This window comes from Talpa occidentalis, unplaced genomic scaffold (genome assembly GCF_014898055.3).
Source record: "Talpa occidentalis isolate TD23 unplaced genomic scaffold, MPIMG_talOcc4v2.1 talOcc4.13, whole genome shotgun sequence".
In the NCBI taxonomy this organism is placed as follows: domain Eukaryota; kingdom Metazoa; phylum Chordata; class Mammalia; order Eulipotyphla; family Talpidae; genus Talpa; species Talpa occidentalis.
Window position 1 is genome coordinate 41366409 of NW_023601322.1, and position 19310 is coordinate 41385718.

Genomic DNA, 19310 nt, shown 5'->3' on the forward strand with positions numbered 1-19310 from the left:
AAATTGCTCAAAGGCAAGAAGAATATCTTCTAAGTGTTCTGCATCTCATCACACTGGACTAAGTTTTCCTAACCTAGCAAATGCCTGGCATGCAAAAGTAGATTCAGATAAACTTTGCAAAAGCTGGAAGCTGGACTGAAACTCAAAGTATAGTGTGATGGAGAGGGCATGGCCCACAATCCTACATTCCTATCCTGACATCCCTCTTACTGACACTTAGCTCTTGGGAGCCCCATTTTTCTCATCTGTAATATAGGCATTAATTGATGCACATCACAGGATCATCATGCAGGGTAGGTGAGATCACGCATCTACAGTGAGTGGTGAAGGCGGCATTGAGTGGGTCAACATATTGTAGATTTCCTCTTCTTTCTTCCTGGTAAAATACAATTCCTTTTTGGGGTGTCTGCTGCAGATAAAGGGCACACTTTCTGGTGTGCATCTCCATGCTGTCTATTGTACAGGACCATTCACATGGGAAGTCTGTGGTTTCCCAGCACAGCCTGAGACCACATGGGGAAGTTGGGCACATTCCAGAGTTCAGAGCTGGGGAGCTAATTGCTGTGTCACCCCTTCTTAGCTAACTGTAATTAGTATGAAAGGTGAATTTTTAGTTTAAATTGGTGAGGAATGCTAAAATAGAAGATGAGGGTAATAGCTTAGTAGTAACATGAGGGAAAAAAGACCTGGGCATTTATGTGAGCAGCTATTGTGTGTGATGGAGGTGGGCAGTGACAGCTCAGGAGGGAGACGAATATGCCCTCACATCCCAACTCCTGAATGCCTCATAACATCCCAGAGAGGGTCTCCCTGCTGGTGCAAGGGGTTAAGCACAGCACTATGAAGCTATCCACAGCCTCTGCAGCATGAGGCAGATCCCTGGCTAGCCAGGGAGCAATCCACATGGCACAGCAGACCTCTCCTGACTCTCCCACTGCTCCCCACAGCAATGTATTTCAGTCAATCTGACTGTTCTGCTCCCCACTCTGTCTTTGGTGAATCCTCTCACTCCCAACCCTCTGGCCTGTACCCTAGTTCTTGTATGCATAAATAAATCTTTTTTTTTTTTTTTAAGATTTATTTATTTATTTATACAAGCACTGGGTACAGTCAGAAGCGCAGGAGGGTGAGAGAATTCACCAGAGCCAGAGCGGGGAGCAGAGCAGGCAGAAGGACCGAAGTACACTGCTGAGGGGAGCAGCGGGCGGCAGGAGAGGTCTGCGCGCCATGCGGGACCCTCCTCTGGTGGCCGGGGAGCAACCGGGAATCGAACCGGCGCTGCAGAGGCCGCGGGCAGCTTCGCAACCCAGCGTTCAACCACTGCGCCACCGGGGAGGCCCAGCATAAATAAATCTTAAAAAAATAAGGAAAATTTAAAAAAATAACATCCCAGAGAGTGAAATAAAATATTATCTGCCCAAACCATGACAAAATGTGAGCTTTGCTATCTCAGCTATGAAAGTTAAGTTATGATTGTATTGGTTTTGTGTCAATTTAAAAAAGATTCAAGAACAAAAATCAAGAAATAAATATGAGTTCCAACCTATGGACAGTCCTAGCAACTCAACCACAGGTTGCAGCTTCTCCTCTACTCCACCCCCACCTCCCCCCGCCTCAACCCCCACACCTATGCATGAGTGCGTACGCGTGTGTACACTCACACTCTCTCTCTCTCTCAACCTGTGCAACTGCCAGCAATGCCTCAGATTTATCAAGACTCTAGAACAGTGATGCTAAGCCTTGGGTATATTTGACATGTCCTAGAAGTTTCTACAAATCATGAGACACAGATCATACCCCCAAGGCCAATGAATGTGAGGCCCAGTTGATTCCAATGTGCTGCCAAGACTGACCGCAACAGATCCAGAAGCCTGATCACATTTGAACCTGGAGGATGGCACCAGTCTGGGTCACAGACTTAAGTAAGGTTGAATTGAGGTAGGATCCTGTACGCGAGTGTACACACGCGTACGCATTCATGCATAGGTGTGGGGGTTGAGGCGGGGGGAGGAGTAGAGGAGAAGCTGCAACCTGTGGTTGAGTTGCTAGGACTGTCCATAGGTTGGAACTCATATTTATTTCTTGATTTTTGTTCTTGAATCTTTTTTAAATTGACACAAAACCAATACAATCATAACTTAAGTTTCATAGCTGAGATAGCTGAGCTCACATTTTGTCATGGTTTGGGCAGATAATATTTTATTTCACTCTCTGGGATGTTATTTTTTTAAATTTTCCTTATTTTTTTAAGATTTATTTATGCATACAAGAAGATGAGTAACCAGGACAGTGAGTGTGACCTCTGATATAAGGACAACTGGCAAAGGACATGGAATGAGGAAACTTGGGAGCCTAATCAGTACTTAAGCCCTGTCATGTGTAAAAGGTATTGTTTTGTTTTCCCTACAATCCTATTAAAGGATGGGAACTAGATAGAAATAATGGATTTCAGCTCAATCACAAGAAGAGCTTTCTTATATAACAAAAACTCTTCAAAGACTAGGAGGCCTTTATGTGCAAACACAGACTAGCTTGAGGCCCCACTCGGCAGAGATTCTATGGAGGGAAATGAGGCATCAGACAGGGAATTAGGCTAAATGACCCTTTGGATCCTATATAAGTTTGTGATTCTAGGTGTCTGATTTCAGGAATTCAATGGCTAGTAACTACCGACTACATAGTGAAGAAAAAAATTTTGTTTGAGTAAGGTGAACAAATCCCTACCAAATGGATAAACATGAGTGGGTTGGGACATAGGAATAAACCCAAAAAGACTGAAATGCCTAAAAGTTCTTCTCACAACAGCATACAATTCATTAGAGCAATTCAGAACACAGCAATAATAGCAGCTACACTAAATGGCTTCCCTGTGGCAGCTCCCTGGGAGACTATCTACTGATTTAAGAAGGCAGACACTCTGGAGGGGATCCCTGCTGTTTATATGGTTGTCCAAGTTAATTATCCCTATATTTTCAAATGGAGTGAATAGTGGGTAGTCTGTTCATCTAGGTCAAATATTTCAACCTATCTTTGTCCCTTGACAGTCCTGCAAAATGACATAGTGGTGTTCTTTTGGGTTATAAGAAAAGATTAGGTTAAAAGATAGCATCCACCTTCTTTATGAGTTCAACAACAGTAAACCCCTATTTCTTTTTCTTTTACATTAGGAAATGAGACTTTAATTATTGTAGGAAATAAGCAAGATTTGACAATCTCTTTTCTTTACTAGAACAATTTTTGCATTTACTTAAATTTTTTTTAATTTTATATATATTTTTTACATAATTTTTCATTTTTGCACAATGTATGCATCTTCATCTTGGCTATATTCCCCACACAATTCCCACCTCCCTTATTCTGACCCTAATCCCTCCACTCCTCCCTCCCCCCACCTCCATAGTGTGTCTCTGGTTTATAGTTGCTTGTTGATTTTGACCTTATTATAATTAGTCTTTTTCCTGGTCCCTTATTTAGGTTTTCTAAATTCCTGCTATGAGTGAGACCATCCAGTATTTTTCATTTTCTTTCTGGCTTATTTTGCTGAGCATGATCCCTTCCAGCTCCATCCATGTTGCTGCAAATTGCATGAGTTTATCTTTTTTGACTGCTGAGTAATATTCCATTGTGTATATGTCCACATCTTCTTGATCCAGTCATCTATTATGGGGCATATGTAAACCCCTATTTCTAAAGAACTTTAATTAGACCTAACTCTAAACAAGCGGTTTAAAGGAATATTTTAAAGAACAAGAGACAGAAGTTTTCAATTCATGTCATGTTTTTTTCCCTTGGAGTTTATGAATATGTTTCTTCATAGAGATCATGAAAATCTGGTCTGTGGTCTCTGCAACCATTCTGAAGAGCAGTAATCACCACTGCACAAGGGAAGAAAATAGCACAATGAAGTGCTGATACTGACTACCAGAACAAAGAGGGTGTCAGACTGAAGGAACTTAATGTGTCAATGTTGCAGGTACAGGGTGTGTGTGTGTGTGTGTGTGTGTGTGTGTGTGTGTGAGAGAGAGAGAGAGAGAGAGAGAGAGAAAGAGAGAGAATATATGGGTTTAATCTGCAAAATCAGTCAAATCTTTGGAAGAGTGAGGTGCTCCTGAATGGCATTGCCCAGAGGTCCTTTAAGGTTGATCACATTTTGGATAGTCAGAGTAGCCAGGGACAGTGTTAGGGTTCACAAGCCCACCTTAGAGGAAGCTAGACTATCAGTGAACCTGCTGTGGGTAGAGTGGTTTGGCCCTTGAGGAATGGTACCTTCAGGGAACTGCCAGATCACTGAACAGCAGAAGTTACAAATGTCCCTAAGGCCATGTCCCATCTCTGCAAGGCTCGGAACCAATCACAAGCAGACTGAAGACTAGGATGTGGTCGCAGCCATCTGGAACCCCAGAATGATGATGCTAAAGTGCTGTTGATGCAAAAGTAGCAGCAGCATCACCTGAAAACGTGTTAGAAGCAGCTATTTCCCCAGACCTGCTGAATCAAAATCTGCATTTTAGCAAAAGCCCAGATGGCTCTTGTGCTATTAAAGTTGGAGAAGCATTTTGATGAGACCTTAAGTTTCTAATCACTCATTTAAAAATAAAATTAAAATAAGACTTTAAACAGTAGTTTTAGGTTTATAGCATAATTGAGAAAAGGTACATCGATTTTACATATACTTTCTGCCCCTACAAATACACATCTTCCAAATTAACAACATTCTACTCTCCTCCCACCCCATTGGTATATTTGTTACAGTTGATGAAACAACATTGACACTATATTGACCTGCAGTCCCTAGTTTACATTAGGGCTCATCCTGGGTGTTTTAATTCTGTGCTTTGTTCCAATGTATAATGACTTGTATCCATCATTATAGTATTGCACAGTAGTTTTGTGTCCTAAAAATCTTCTCCCATTTAATTCATCCCTTCCTTCCCACAACTCCTGACAACTCTCTCTATAGGTTTTTTTTTTTTTTTTTTGCTCCTTAATAGTTTTGCTCTTTCCAGAATGTCATATAATTGCAATCATATAGTAGGTCACCTTTTCAGATTAACTTCTTTCACTTAGTGATATGCACTTAAGGTCCCTCCAAGTCTGTTTATGGTTTCATAGCTCATTTCTCTTTAGCACCAATTAACACCCCATTGTCTGAATATATCAGAGTTAATATATCCATTTACCTAGTGAAGGGCATCTTAGTTGCTTTCAGGTTTTGGCAATTACGCAGAAAGCTGCTGTATACCTCCATGTGCAGGTTTCCGTGTGGACATATTTTCAACTTCTTTGGGTAAATGCCAAGGAGCATAATTGCTGGACTGTATGGTAAGAGTATTAGTTTGTAAGAATAACCTCTCCTTTTTTCAGATACAAAATTGAGTCTAGAGAAGTTAAGTGACTTGTCCAAAGTCACACAATAAACTCGTGGCAGACATGTCTTGACACTTCACCTGGAAACACAGGTTATGGAAGAAGAATGGATAAGGGAAACCAGAAGACCTGATTTTGGAAGCTCTGTGCCTTGGTTTCTTCACCCATGGAAACTGAGAAGCTTATCCTTCCCTAAAAGGGTAATTATGAATATTCAGTAAAGTAACATACCTGAAAATGCTGAGAGGGCTCAGAAATTTAACTGCTAAAATTTTTTCTGTTCCCTCTAGAACTTCCTATGGACTCAGAGTCAGGTGGACACATGACTAAGGTCTGAGGGGCTCCCTACATGGTGAGGAGTTTTGTTAGGCAAAGAATGCAGAACTCTGCTTCATCGGCTAAAGGGTAGGGTGCCACACTGCTCCCCGTGTTCTTTAACATGGTTGTCTATACTTTATATAGATCCCTAGATGTTTCCAGTCCTGTTTTCTAACACAGTGACAAGCTCACTTTTGGCAGATTAATTGGTAGAGTTGTCAGCACAGCTGCCTTTTATTGCTAATAAACTTGGATTCCTGTGAGCTGCGGTCTTAATTATTTGTTATTTCTTTTTCTAAGGGGGATAAAGTATGTCCTGCTTTAGGTTGGTGTTCTCTCACATTAGAACAAGGAACTGGAGAATGCACTAAGGTAGTTTTCATATGGCAGTGAATAGGAGGAGTGCCACAGAAAGAGCAAAAATTCAGTGGAGGCTACAGCATCCTTATACCAGCTTTTCCCCCTACTTTACTTCATCCTCTCATCCCAGTTTTTCTCACTGCCCCCCACATCAATGATTTAATGGCAAGAGGCAGAGACACAACCTCTTTCAGTAAACCTCATGATGAAATTTCCACCAGTAAAATCCCATTGAAATGTTTGAAGGCTATATTGTAGTACAACCCCTCAGTGATGTTTTCCTACGTATTTGAGAATTGACTGATCACTCACTGTACCATCAATTCAGGTACACCCATTACAATGGTATATTTTCATAGTTCTTAAAAATAATCTGTGCTACAAGAGACTATGGTGATGGTTCATGGGTGACTTCGTGGTGGGAATTTTATGGGGACTACACCTGAGAGGAGAAATCAAACAGGGTACAAAAATGAACAGTGATGTATATATATAAATCTTAAAAAAAATAATCTGTGCTAGGAAAATTCAAAATCTTTGTTGATCGAATTTACAGGGAAAAGAAAAAATCATTGCTCAGTGTAATCATTGCATACCATGTGTAACTTCTTAAATCTTCACTATCTTGAGTTTAATAGTGATTTTCCTTGCATGTGACAAATTAATATTATATTAAAAAGAATCCTGTTGACTTTTTACCCTACCAAGAAATACTCAGGTCATTTCGCTATTAGCTCTCTCCAACACTGGGGATATAGGCAAGCAAAGGAAAATTAATCTATGGGGAACACAAAGATCTGTTTTAACCAACAGCTTCATTATCTTCCTCAGAAAATAGTTTCCCAGATCTTCTACTTAGTAGGCAGATGTGTGGGTTCACCACCTTCTTTCATTTCTACCTTCCAATCAAGGGACTAATGAACTGTAAAACAGTCTCAGTGGGACAGCAGAAAGGATAAGGAACAAAGAACATGGTAATAAGCCATCTTCATAATAGGTCCATGAAATGGTAATTTTTAAGACTATTAGCAGCATTCAGCTTCCAAGTGGAAAGACACAGTAAACTACTTATTATACTATTTTATTATAGTCAAATAACACCTCATTTTAAATAAAGACCTTATAAAATTGAATGAGATTGATGTTTTAATCAGAGTTATCTGTATAAACTCAAACTAAATTCACCTAATTGGATCATTGACAATGGGCTGTTCGGTCATTAGTCTTCATTAGTGTGGCGCCATCATTACGACAGATGCTTACATGGCTTCCAAGTCTGAGAAAGCATCGTCCCCCAGCCTCTCTATGAAGAGATTCTCTTAGAGTTTTTGTCTGTATGTGGGTCTCTCCAAATGCCACCTCATATCCAGTGAAGTTTGTAAACTCCAGTTCTAATCTACTGAAGCCATTTCATCAATTACCTGTGGCCACCCATGGCTGAGAGCTGTTATGTCACAGAAACGGAAGGTTGGGGAAACAACTGGAAGGCACCCAGCAATGATGGGATATGAACTAATTGTGTCATAAAAGCCAGGTTTTGCCACAAAATCTGAGTCTCACAAAAACTTGAGGAGTAAATACATCAATTATTTGCAATGTACTCATAAAATTCTCACCTACCATTAATCCCTTTCAGGTCAGGAAGCCCTTGGGAAAGTGCACACCTTCCCTCCTCAAAGCAGGGGCAGCTTATTTACATTTTCAACACCACAAGTAGTTTATCTTTGGAGTTCTTCTCCTGCTAGGCACTGTCTTCTTTCTCCTGAATGCTTCTTTCAGTCCCCATGTACTGACATGCCTGCCAGTTAATCGAAGCACCTAACTTGGTATCTTCTTCCCAGTTTTCCTAGGTTCCAAGTATCCCCTTCCTTATATAACAAACACTCCTGGAGAGTGTATAAATCAGGTGTAAGAATGAAGGAACCCTGACTGCATTATCCACAATTTAGCGTGAAGGTAGAGCAACTCACCACATCTCTCCCAAGAGTCTTAACAAGTACTTAAAAGATGAGCTCATTAATATAATGGAGTTTAAAATTGATAGACTTTGAGTCAATGTGACTTTGGGAAGGAAGTTAATTCAGGCAGAATTTGAAAAGATATATATCCATTTCACACACACACACACAGAGCCATGCTATAGAATACTATGCAGTAACGAAAAGACAGTGTTATGTATAAATTAACGCTTCCCTTAATGACCTCAATAGTTTCTTCTAAGAACAAAGCAGGTCTAGAATCAGTCATTTTGCTTAATGTTGGCCAAGACTGTTTTATTCTTATAAACATTATAATGAAAAAATATTGAATTAAAAGACAATGTTATTCAAAAGACCTGATGTACGAAATGGAAATTCCCCAAGATACTGTAACAGTAACCCCATTAAGGCTTTTTAAATCTAAACTTGATAACAAATACAAATAACAAATCCCTGATCTTCCTCCACCAATTCAGGATAATCACCCCAACTTCTCCCCCTGCTTCCAAGAGATTCAAGCTCACTTGGTGCCACTCACAGACTCAAACCTGAAGAATGGCTCTGGACACTTGGCATAGCACTTGTGAGAAACTGCTAATCCCCAAGTCCAACCAATGGGTATAGAAACCTCATTTGTGGTCAAAGTCACACTCACAGATCAGTTCACAAATGCAAATTCATTTTCTGCTACAGTACCCATAAACCTCATCCACAGCTTTCTGATGACTGACATGTATTCTAGTGGGAAGACCAAAGATAATATCGTCATGGAATTTTCTCTAACATTAAAAGTACAAATAAAAACAAACATGGCCAAACACACAGAGATAGACTTCACAGGATGACATCTCCAGTTGAGGCAGTTCCCAGCAACCATGAGTGCTCTGCCAAATCACATCTGCATTTCTCAAGTGCTGGCCTCAGGTGCTCCCAAAATCTAGGAAGGGAAGCCAGCCCTGCTGTCCAAACACCAGTCTGTTAGGGAGCAGAAATGGCCGATGCCTCTCCTCCTAGGAGCTATTTTTTGCAAAAGTCAAGAGAAACCTGGAGTAGAAACTTTCAAAGCAGGAACTACTCTATGACTCAGATTTTTGGGGAGATGCTCCATTAACTATTTGAGGGCACTCAGTGTCATTCAGCAAATGATTCTTTTCAGTGCTAATGGAGTAAAAACAACAGAAGCAACAACTCTTTTAGTGCATGGATTATAATCCCCAGGAGTTAAGAATTCATTCCCTTTTTTCTGAATGTCACTGTTCAGCAAAGGTCATATAAGGACCTGGCACACTCCTCGTCTGCCGCCTTGTTGGGACAGGCATCGTCTGTTAGTCCCAACTAACCAATGTTTGTCAGGAGGAGCTGTGTTGGTAGCTGTGGGCAGCTGTGTGTTGACAGAGAACTGGTTCCTCTCCTTTTTCTTTTACTCTTACTCTTTTCTTTCGCTCTTTTTAAATCTGAATTTCCAGGGGCCTCCCTGGTGGTGCAGGTGGTTGAACGCAGTGCTGTGAAGCTGTCCGCAGCCTCTGCAGTGTTGGTTCTATCCCTGCCAGCCGCAGAGCAACCCACATGGTGAGCAGACCTCTCCTGTCTCGCCCGCTGCTCCCCTCAGCAGTGTATTTCATCAGTCTGCCTGTTCTGTTCCCCACTCTGTCTTGGGTGAATCCTCTCACCCTCCCGTGCATCTGACCTGTACCCCGGTTCTTGTATAAATAAAATAAATCTTTAAAAAAAAAATCTGAATTTCCAGCTTCACTGCAAAGCCATTTCTAAACAATAGGTTTCCCAAACTAGTCTCAGGTTTGTCAGAGGGTCTCATTCCCCCTGACTGAACATGGACCGTCTCTAACGATGTGGAGAGAAGGTGACTCATAGGTGTGTACTTACTTTCATATTACAAACCCAGTCTCCCTAAACTTCCAAAACTCTGTGTTTTGAACTAAAAGAGACTTAGGAGATGATGATATCCTCTTATTTTAAGAGTATGTGCAGGTGCCCACTGGAAAGGGGTGACTGGTAAGGTGTGTGCCTAAACAGAAGCAAGCAGGAATTAACATTCTGGAACATTTTAACCTATTCAATTTGGGGATGGGTTGCTTTTGGAAACCTTTGGCAAGTAGCTGTAATGAGTTACTTTTCAGTTTTTCAGTGTGTGCACATGTACCAAGTCATCAGGTCTGCTAATGCCACTGAGAACTGGAATACCCTCCTTGGCAGAAATGAGTAATTTTTTTTAAAGATTTTATTTTTTTATATGTTTTATTTATTTATACAAGCACTGGGTACAGTCAGAAGCGCGGGAGGGTGAGAGGATTCACCAGAGACAGAGCAGGAAGCAGAACAGGCAGACTGACAAAATACACTGCTGGGGGGAGCAGTGTGCGCGGCAGGAGAGGTCTGTATGCCATGTGAGACCCTCGCCGGCCAGCCGGGGATCGAAACAGCGCTGCAGAGGCTGTGGGCAGCTTCGCAGCCCAGCGTTCAACCGCTGCGCCACCAGGGGAGGCCAAGTTATTTATTTTTTTTATTGGTGCTATATTAAGATCATCTCTTTAGCACCTGTGACTATCTGGTTATAAGTACTCTTGCTGATCCTGAGGAGGAGAGTCTATCTTTAAAGATTGGGATACTGGGCCTCCCCGGTGGCGCAGCGGTTGAGCGCTGGGTTGCGAAGCTGCCTGCGGCCTCTGCGGCGCTGGTTCAATCCCCGGCTGCTCCCCGGCCACCAGAGGAGGGTCCCACATGGCGCGCAGACCTCTCCTGCCGCCCGCTGCTCCCCTCAGCAGTGTACTTAGGTCCTTCTGCCTGCTCTGCTCCCCGCTCTGGCTCTGGTGAATTCTCTCACCCTCCCGCGCTTCTGACTATACCCAGTGCATGTATAAACAAACAAACAAACAAACAAATAAATAAATAAAACATGCCTCTATAAAAAAAAAAAGTATAAAGATTGGGATACTACTTTACAATTTAATTATGCCAGTGGTGGCATCGATATCTGAATTTTACCTCCCATCTTTATATTTTCAGGGGGACCAAGAGAAAACAGTCTATTTCCTGCAAATTATCCATTCCACACCAAAATAACTAGATACAAGTTAGTTTTTTAGAAGTTCAATGAAAAAGTAGGTAGGAAAAGGTAAGAGTTTACTTTTACTTAAGTAGAGTACTCAGAGAAGCAATTATTACAACATACACAGTTCATTTTGATCCTTATATTTACAGTGAATAAGTACCTTTGGGAAGATATGGTCACTGAATATTAACAGGTAAGATTATTTGAAGTTTCCACACTGTGAAACGATTCTTTCATTATACTGAGAACACACACATTCACCTGATCATACATGGCAACACACTTTGTGGGTTATTTTTTTAAATTATTTTTTGCGTAGAGGAACTGGGGTGTAGGCCAGAGGTGTGGGGTGTGAGAGGATACACCAGAGACAGAATGGGGAGCAGAAAAGGCAGATCTAGTGAAATATGCTGGTAAGGCGAGCAGCGGGCCAGATAAGAGAGGTCTGCTGCACCATATGTGGGTTAGTTCTCGCCTGGCATCAAACTCAGGCTAGGTGCTAGTGCTGAGACTTAACCCCTACACCGCCAGGGAGGCCTGGCAACATACTTTCTATGTTTGTTAAATAGAGGGAAGAAAAAGCAACCCTTCTCATTTTATTTGGCTAGTGTGTCCCTGGGGCCATGCATGAGCTCTAGGAACCAGGGAATGCTTGCGTTGCATCACTTTAGCACTTCTCCTTTTTCCTGAGTTAATTGCAGGAAGCACTGGAATACCTACAGTATTTTCAAGTTTTTTCCAATAAATGCTATGGTATGCTGGTGGCTGCTAAGCATGGTTATCAGGCCCTATAATCCAGTATTCCTTTGGGAAACTACTGACCTTGGGAAGGTAGAAAAGCACTGAATTAAAATCTAAGGCCTGGGTTACAATTCTGGTTCCCCCACCCTTACAGCCACATCATGTTGATGAGGACTTAGTTTTCTCATCTGTATGATGGGATAATAATAACAGTCTTGCTCATGGTTTTTATGCAATTCAAATTAGATAACTGATGAGAATGATGAGAATATATTTTACAAGTCGTAAAATGCAAAACTATGTGGGATTTGTTCTTTGTTTGGTGAAAACTTACTCTCTTAGTTTCAGTGACATTTGCAAATATTACTTCTGAGGAAAAAAAAAAAAAACCTACCCACAATCACACAGCCTTTAGACCTGGGTTTGTGCTTCACACAACTGCTTCTGCTGCTATGGAAAAGGGCCATATCTCAAAAGATTCTCCACCCACAAGTATTTCTTTATTTCTATAATGCAAGGGCATATTATGCACCCACCTTCAACTTAGAGTTCACAGCAGACACGTGCTGTCACATCAGGGAAATCTACTTAGTAATCCAACCCTATTTCCAGGTTAGTTTGAGCTGAGCCATGGGGTTGTACTATTGTCCAAGATGACCAATTATTTTCTATCCATGATTAAACATTATGAACAAGATTTTTCTTTATTACATAACCCAGAGTTCAAACTCCTTTGTACTTCAGGTCTTTGCCAATGGATAGAAGCTCAAGTTCACTGTCTGCTGTTCATATTTTTTAAGGGCCCCATTGTATGAAATAATATTCATGGATGATTGCCTAAAAGATATGGGGGACTTCTATTCCTCCAGATACCCTAAATTCTAGTTGCACATCAAAATAAACCATCAAAAACTAGCAGGCTTAGACTGAATCTTTCTGGCCTTATGTAGAGCTCCTTTTACTGAGTTATGCTTTGGCAGTATGCCATTGGCTTACATTGAGGGATATTTCAAGTAACAGTCCTACAAAGATTGCGAGGATAGGGATAATGCTGAAAATATTTCCACCACACTGTGCCTTTGATGAGAACCAACAGAGAAATGTCCCTTGGCTTTTCATTCCATCAAAAGCCTTTTTTCTCCTGAGAAACTACTTTTTTCCATATGGGCACAGCAAAGTTCACATCTCCCTTTTTGCTTTGGCATCTAGGAAGCTCAAATTTTTGTTCCATCTCTAACAACTATCACTATGTAAATTGTATATCAACAACTAACTGTTCATGGTCTTATTATTTTTTATCCTTTATATTTCCTACATTTTAATTTCTTCTTTATACATTATCTGCTCCTGTAAATTCCACTAAATCCTTTTGAGAACATTAACTCTTCATGGTCTTCCAGAAGCCAAAAGGGCTTTCCAGCCTTATCTTTTCCCACTCTCTCCCATGAATCCAAATCCATGATCCAACCACACTAACCCTCTTCATACCTTGAATCTGTGTCCTTTTCATGTTGTTCTGCAACTGCTTGTGCAGGCTCCTCTTCCTGGAATACCCTTTGCCTATCTGTTAGCCCAGTGAAATCCTATCACAACTCATAGCTCCTATCTCTGTTTCATATAGCTTTTTATTCATAATACCAATGTGGCACTTACACTATATTTCAGTAGACCATGTATATATATTGTATCCTTTGTGAGATCATAAACTTTTCGAAGGCAGTGCCAATTGCATTTTCCTTTGTTATCTCCAATGTCTAACCACAGTTCCAGATATCCAATAGTTGCTCCACAAATGTTTACATAATTCATGAGTAAATTATACTCCTCTTTCAGCACCAGCACCTGGGACCCATGCATTCAGTTCCCAACCTTGGTAACAAACATGCCATCTCAGTACTTGCATGTGGATTGTTGGGGTGGTTGCTGGTGGTGCAGATGCTGGTGTCTTTTCGAGTTTGGGATAACAAGGTCGCATCAGTCCTTCCTCAGAGCAGACCTTAATCGTCCTACCCTCAAATGTTCTTCAGGAGACAGGAATACAGGGATGCTTCCCTATGGCCAACATTTGCTGCAGGCATTTGAGAACTTGGTCAAATTCCAGCTGTTTGTCACTGATGAGAACAGAACAGCAATCAGATGAAGCCAGGAACATAAAAAGGTGCACCTGATATGTTCTGATTCCATAGGAAAGAGGGGCCCAGATGTGGGGGTGGGAGGCAACCTGGGGTGCTGGGTGCATGGCGAGTGTAAAAATGCATATAAATGCTGAGGAAAGTGAACACAAGAAACCAATTATTCAATCAATTTTCCAAACAATGGCGTGGAAATGATGCTACCACAGCCTCCCTTGTCCTCCCAGTGCCAGAATATAGTATGTTTCTCATTTGTTTAAGAATCTGAAATATCCAGTGAATGATAAAATAGAACATAAAAATAGCATTACAGTGTTTACAGCAGAATGTTGCATAAAAACATATTAGACAGGCATTGCAGAGATGATGTTCCACATGGTGGGCAGTCTGCTTTCTACCTTGACACTTGCCCATTTTCACCACTGGCTTGGAGTTTGCTTTCCTCGAAACTTTACATTAAAATGAATGAGATCGTTACTTTTCCACTAGAAGATCACTGAGTCTAATATCCCACTTTACAGATAGATAAACTAAGGTGCTTTCAGAAATGCTGACCTGCCCAAGGCTACATACCGAGTGGCAGCAGAACCAATTCCTGAATCCCAGCCTGCGGTTCTTCCAGGATACCATGCCAGTTGTCTCTTGGTACCCATCAAACAAAAACTAAGTATAATAACTAGACACTCCTGGGAGAATAAGTCAGCCTGCTGTTTTCACATCAATGCCAAGACAGGGAAAAAATACCCTATAGTGGAGTAACACTCATTTGAAGGTGTGAGCAAGTGATTAACTGGGCAGGGATGGGGACTGAGGTTACAGAGAGAGAGATCATACCTTCAAGCTTGGCATCTGGGGCTGGCTCTGTCAAAGACTCTAGGGGAGCTCAGCATATGTTGACCCAGTTGTTGGAAGATGAGGTTAGTGAAAGCCAAGTGTGGCAGAATGCAGGGAAAATGCAGCAGAAATTAGGACTTGGCCTCCTGCTCTGCTGATGAGTGTGTTATGTTTGTCACTTGGCAACTGGGTTATGGTATGCATCAGCAAAAAGATACCCCAGATTTTTGCAGTTGAGCTGGGAGAGAGCAGGACCCTGCAAACATTTCACAATTTGGTTGGGGGTGTCATAGGGAAGACAAGAGTGTTTATTGTAATTTCAATTCTGGCACGACAGACTCACCCTTTCACAGGGAGGCCAAGTGTATCCACCATCCCTGGGCATGCTCAGCACAGGGAAAAGGCTCATGAGAGGTGTCCCAACCCAACCGCAGAAAGAACACTAGACATTTTTGAGTTTCTCATTGCCTTTTTTAAACAATAAAAACATGGATAATAATCCTTACCAGAAAAATGTGAGGTTAAAAGTTTAATCTGAGTTCACAGCACCACATTCCAAGGGGGCACTGTACTTGGGGAAATTACTCACCTAGAGTTTATATAAGTTTGAGGCGATTAGAGTCAGCCGACAAATTGGAGCCAGAACACGTTTACATTTAGGGCTTAAAATGTAGATTCCTCTTATGGAAAGAAAGAAGGGAGGGGGAAAAAATCACCCACTACCCAATGTTTCATGTTAAGGGACCAGACTCCATTAAATGTCAGTCCATCATCTCAAAGAGTGTGGAAGATCCCAGGGCACGGTCCCTTTCTGTCAGTCCCTCTTGAAAAGCACATGTCACATCTGCTTGCAATCAGCATTTATCTTGCAGCGTGCGTCTGACTCATTTGGAAAACTCAAAGCACATGTTTATTCCTGCTGAGGCACCAGCCATTACTGGGCAATTTACAGGCGCTCTGCAACCCAGAGCACACGGCGATGGAGGGAACTGCCAAGGAGCTGTTCTGGGCTCTCCGACTGCCTGGGTGATAACTTCGCTACCAGCTTTGTAGATAGAGGTGCACCCTCTTCAGCCTCCAATGAGCTCCCTTTTCACTTCTCAGCCTCAATCTCAGCTAACCATCCTCCTTAGCCAGTTGAGGACTCCAAAGCCAGTGTATTTCAGCAAAGAGTAGCAGCAGGCAATAAATGAGAACACATAGCTCATTAGTTTCTGGAAACAAACGCTATTCATGAAACTCAAAAATTCTTGGTCACAAAACAAAATCAATGTGCTTTCTTTTCCTCAATCCTGCAGACTCCTGGATGGATTTTGGTGACTGCAATATGCTTTTCACATTGCTTCTTTCCACCATCCAATTGGATGTCAAAAAGCTTATCTAACAACACTGAAGGTGAGTGCATTGTGAACCTTCTTTACCTGGGCCTACTCAAAATAATACTTTGGGTTGAAAAGTAAAAGTTCAGCTCTCTTGAGTCACCCCTGTGCAACTTAGAGCACATGAGTTGGACACATTCCCTACCCACACTACTCTCTAATATTTGTAGCACTTCTCATTTAAGATGACTGAGGAATTGCACCCTCGAGAGGAGGAGGAAACTTTTGCCTTCCAGGCAGAATGTGCCCAATTTATATTTCTCATCATCAATGCCTTCTTTTCCAACAAGAAAATTTTCTTTGGGAGCTGATCAGTAATGCTTCTGATACCTTGGACAAGATTCATTATGAGAGCCTAATAGACCCTCCCAAGTTGGACAGTGGTAAAGACCTGACAATTTCCAGCATCCCCAATCCGCAGGAATGTACCCTGACTCTGGTGGACACAGGCCTTGGCACGACCAAGGCTGATCTTATGTATAACCTGGGAACCATTGGTGATCCTACTACTAAAGGATTTGTGGAGGCTCTTCAGGCTGGTGCAGATATCGCTATGAATGAGCAATTTGGTGTTGGCTTTTATTCTGCCTACCTGGCTGCAGAGAAAGTGGTTGTGATAATGAAGCTCTATGATGATAATCGGTACGCCTGGGAGTCTTCTGCTAAGGGGTCCTTCACTGTGGGTACTGACCACGGTGAGCCAATTGGCCAGGACACCAAAGTGATTCTCCACCTTATGCAAGACCAGAGAGAGTACCTAGAGGAGAGTCGAGTTAAAGAAGTGGTAAAGAAGCATTTACAGTTCATAGATTAGCCCATCACTATTTGGACAAGAGGGAGAGAAATCAGTGATGATGAGGTAGGGGAAGAGAAAGGTGGAAAAAATGAGACGATAAAGATGAAGAAAAGCACAAAATTAAAGACATGGGCTCAGGTGAGGAAGATGATAATGGTAAGGAATACAAAACAAAAAAACAACCCAAGAAGATTAAGGAGAAATATTTTGATCAGGAACTGAAAAAGACTAGGCCAAGAAACCCTGATAACATCACCCAGCAGGAACATGGAAAGTTCTATAAGAGCCTAACCAATGACTGGGAAGACCACTTTGAAGAAGATGAGTTGGAACTTAGGCCACTGTTATTCATTCCACATCTGGTTCCCTTCTGCCTTTTAGAAAACAAGAAGATAAACAACAACATCAAATTCTATGTCTGTTGTGTGGATAGCTGTGATGAGTTGATACCAGACCATCTAAATTTCATCCATGGTGTGGTTGACTCTGAAGATATGCCCCTGAACATCTCTCAAGAAATGTTCCAGAAGAGCAAAATCTTCAAGGTCGTTCACAAAGACACTGTTAAGAAGTACATCGAGCACTTCTCTGAGCTGCAGAAGACAAGAACTATAAGAAATTTTATGAGGCATTCTCCAAAACCCTGAAGCTTGGAATTGATGAAAATTCTACTAATCGGCAGTGCTTTTTTAAGGTTCTGCTCATACCTCCCAGTCTGAAGAAGACATGACTTTTCTTTCAGAATATGTCTCTCACATGCAGGAGAAACAGAAGTTCATATATTACATCACTGGTGAGAACAAAGATCTGGGCAATGTGCCTTTGTGGAGGGAGTGTGAAAGTGGGATTTCGAGGTGCTGTATGTGATGCAGCCTATTGCTGAGAATTGAATGCAGCAGCTCACAGAGTTTGACGGGAAGAACCTGGTCTCAGTTACTAAGGAAGACCTGGAGCTGCCTGAGGATGAAAAGAAGAAAATGGAAGCAGCCCACTGCTGCTGTTCCTAATGAGATCCCTTCCCCCCTTCAGGGGTTGAGATGCATATTGAATGGAAGAAGTAAACTAGGAGCTTCTACTTGGAGACTTGTACCCTTTTTATAAGGTCCTCATATCTTCCTCAGTAGCCGTGCGCGGCCCTGCCCACCTGGGTCTCTCTGCTGACATCTAGTGCTTTTTCCATTGGTGTCTTTCCTAAGACAAGATGGAAAGGTCTCAAACCCTACCCCTCAGACATTGACAGTGGTTTTGATGTTGTGTATTGCTATTTTTTTAAAAGATTTATTTATTTATTGGTTTGTTTGTTTGTTTGTTTATACAAGCACTGGGTACAGTCAGAAGCACAGGAGGGTGAGAGAATTCACCAGAGCCAGAGCGGGGAGCAGAGCAGGCAGAAGGACTGAAGTACACTGCTGAGGGGAGCAGCGGGCGGCAGGAGAGGTCTGCGTGCCATGTGGGACCCTCCTCCGGTGGCCGGGGAGCAGCTGGGGATCAAACCGGCGCCGCAGAGGCTGCAGGCAGCTTACCGGGGAGGCCCGCTATTTTGTTTAGAAAATAAATTATGCAAAATAAAGACAATGCAGTTTTATACAAGAAAGTAAATATTCATGAGATTTAAGCATTTCTGTCTATTGGATTTTTTTTTTCTAATTTTGGCTGCTCTTTCAACATTCATGGGAAGACTGTATCCATGATGGGTCAATTTAGATGCTTTTGTGCAAGTGAGAAAAAAGTGCCCCCGCCAAGTGCACCCAACCCTTTGGGATCCTTTCTGTAGAGCAAAACCTGTACAAGAGCCCTGGAAAGAGTTCATGGGCCTTTTCTTTCCAGCAACCTTTGAAAATGGTGGAAGTTCTAAGGTTTGTTTGCCTTAACTAGAAAAGGTCTCATAATGAAATGCAAGAGGCCAAAGGTTTGAAACAAGATCTATCATACGCTTTTGTCTGTGTTCTCTGAATGAACATGCAGTTTGCTCTAGAACTAACTTCCAGATGGAACTAGTTCCTTTGCTGAGTTTGTGTTTACGTTCCCTAGATGCTTCCTGAGTTCTGTAAATATCTGGGAAAATGGATCTTTCCCGTTCTCCTGGTTTAACAATAAGTCCTGCAAGTTCTTTACTTTGCACCAGGGCCTCCTATCATCCCTCAGACTTTGTTTGCAGACAAGCCTGCCCTTTAAAGCCACTCCCCCTATCTTAGACAATGCCACCAACCTCTGAGCATCAATCTTAGTAGATGCCATTTCCTAGAGCAGCGGGTTCTATGCATTTTAAACATATACCCCCGATTTCCTTATTTCCTTTATAATTTATATTCTTTATAAATTATCTACAGAAGC

The 19310-nt window shown here is 41.8% G+C and overlaps 1 protein-coding gene and 1 pseudogene across 1 annotated transcript in view; one reads left to right on the forward strand and one right to left on the reverse strand.

The window, feature by feature from the left end:
- COLEC12 (collectin subfamily member 12) overlaps positions 1–19310 on the reverse strand; it is a 201100-nt gene that overhangs the window by 60749 nt on the left and 121041 nt on the right. The gene's annotated exons all lie outside the window — the stretch shown is intronic.
- On the forward strand, positions 16366–17985 carry LOC119243814 (heat shock protein HSP 90-beta-like; annotated as a pseudogene).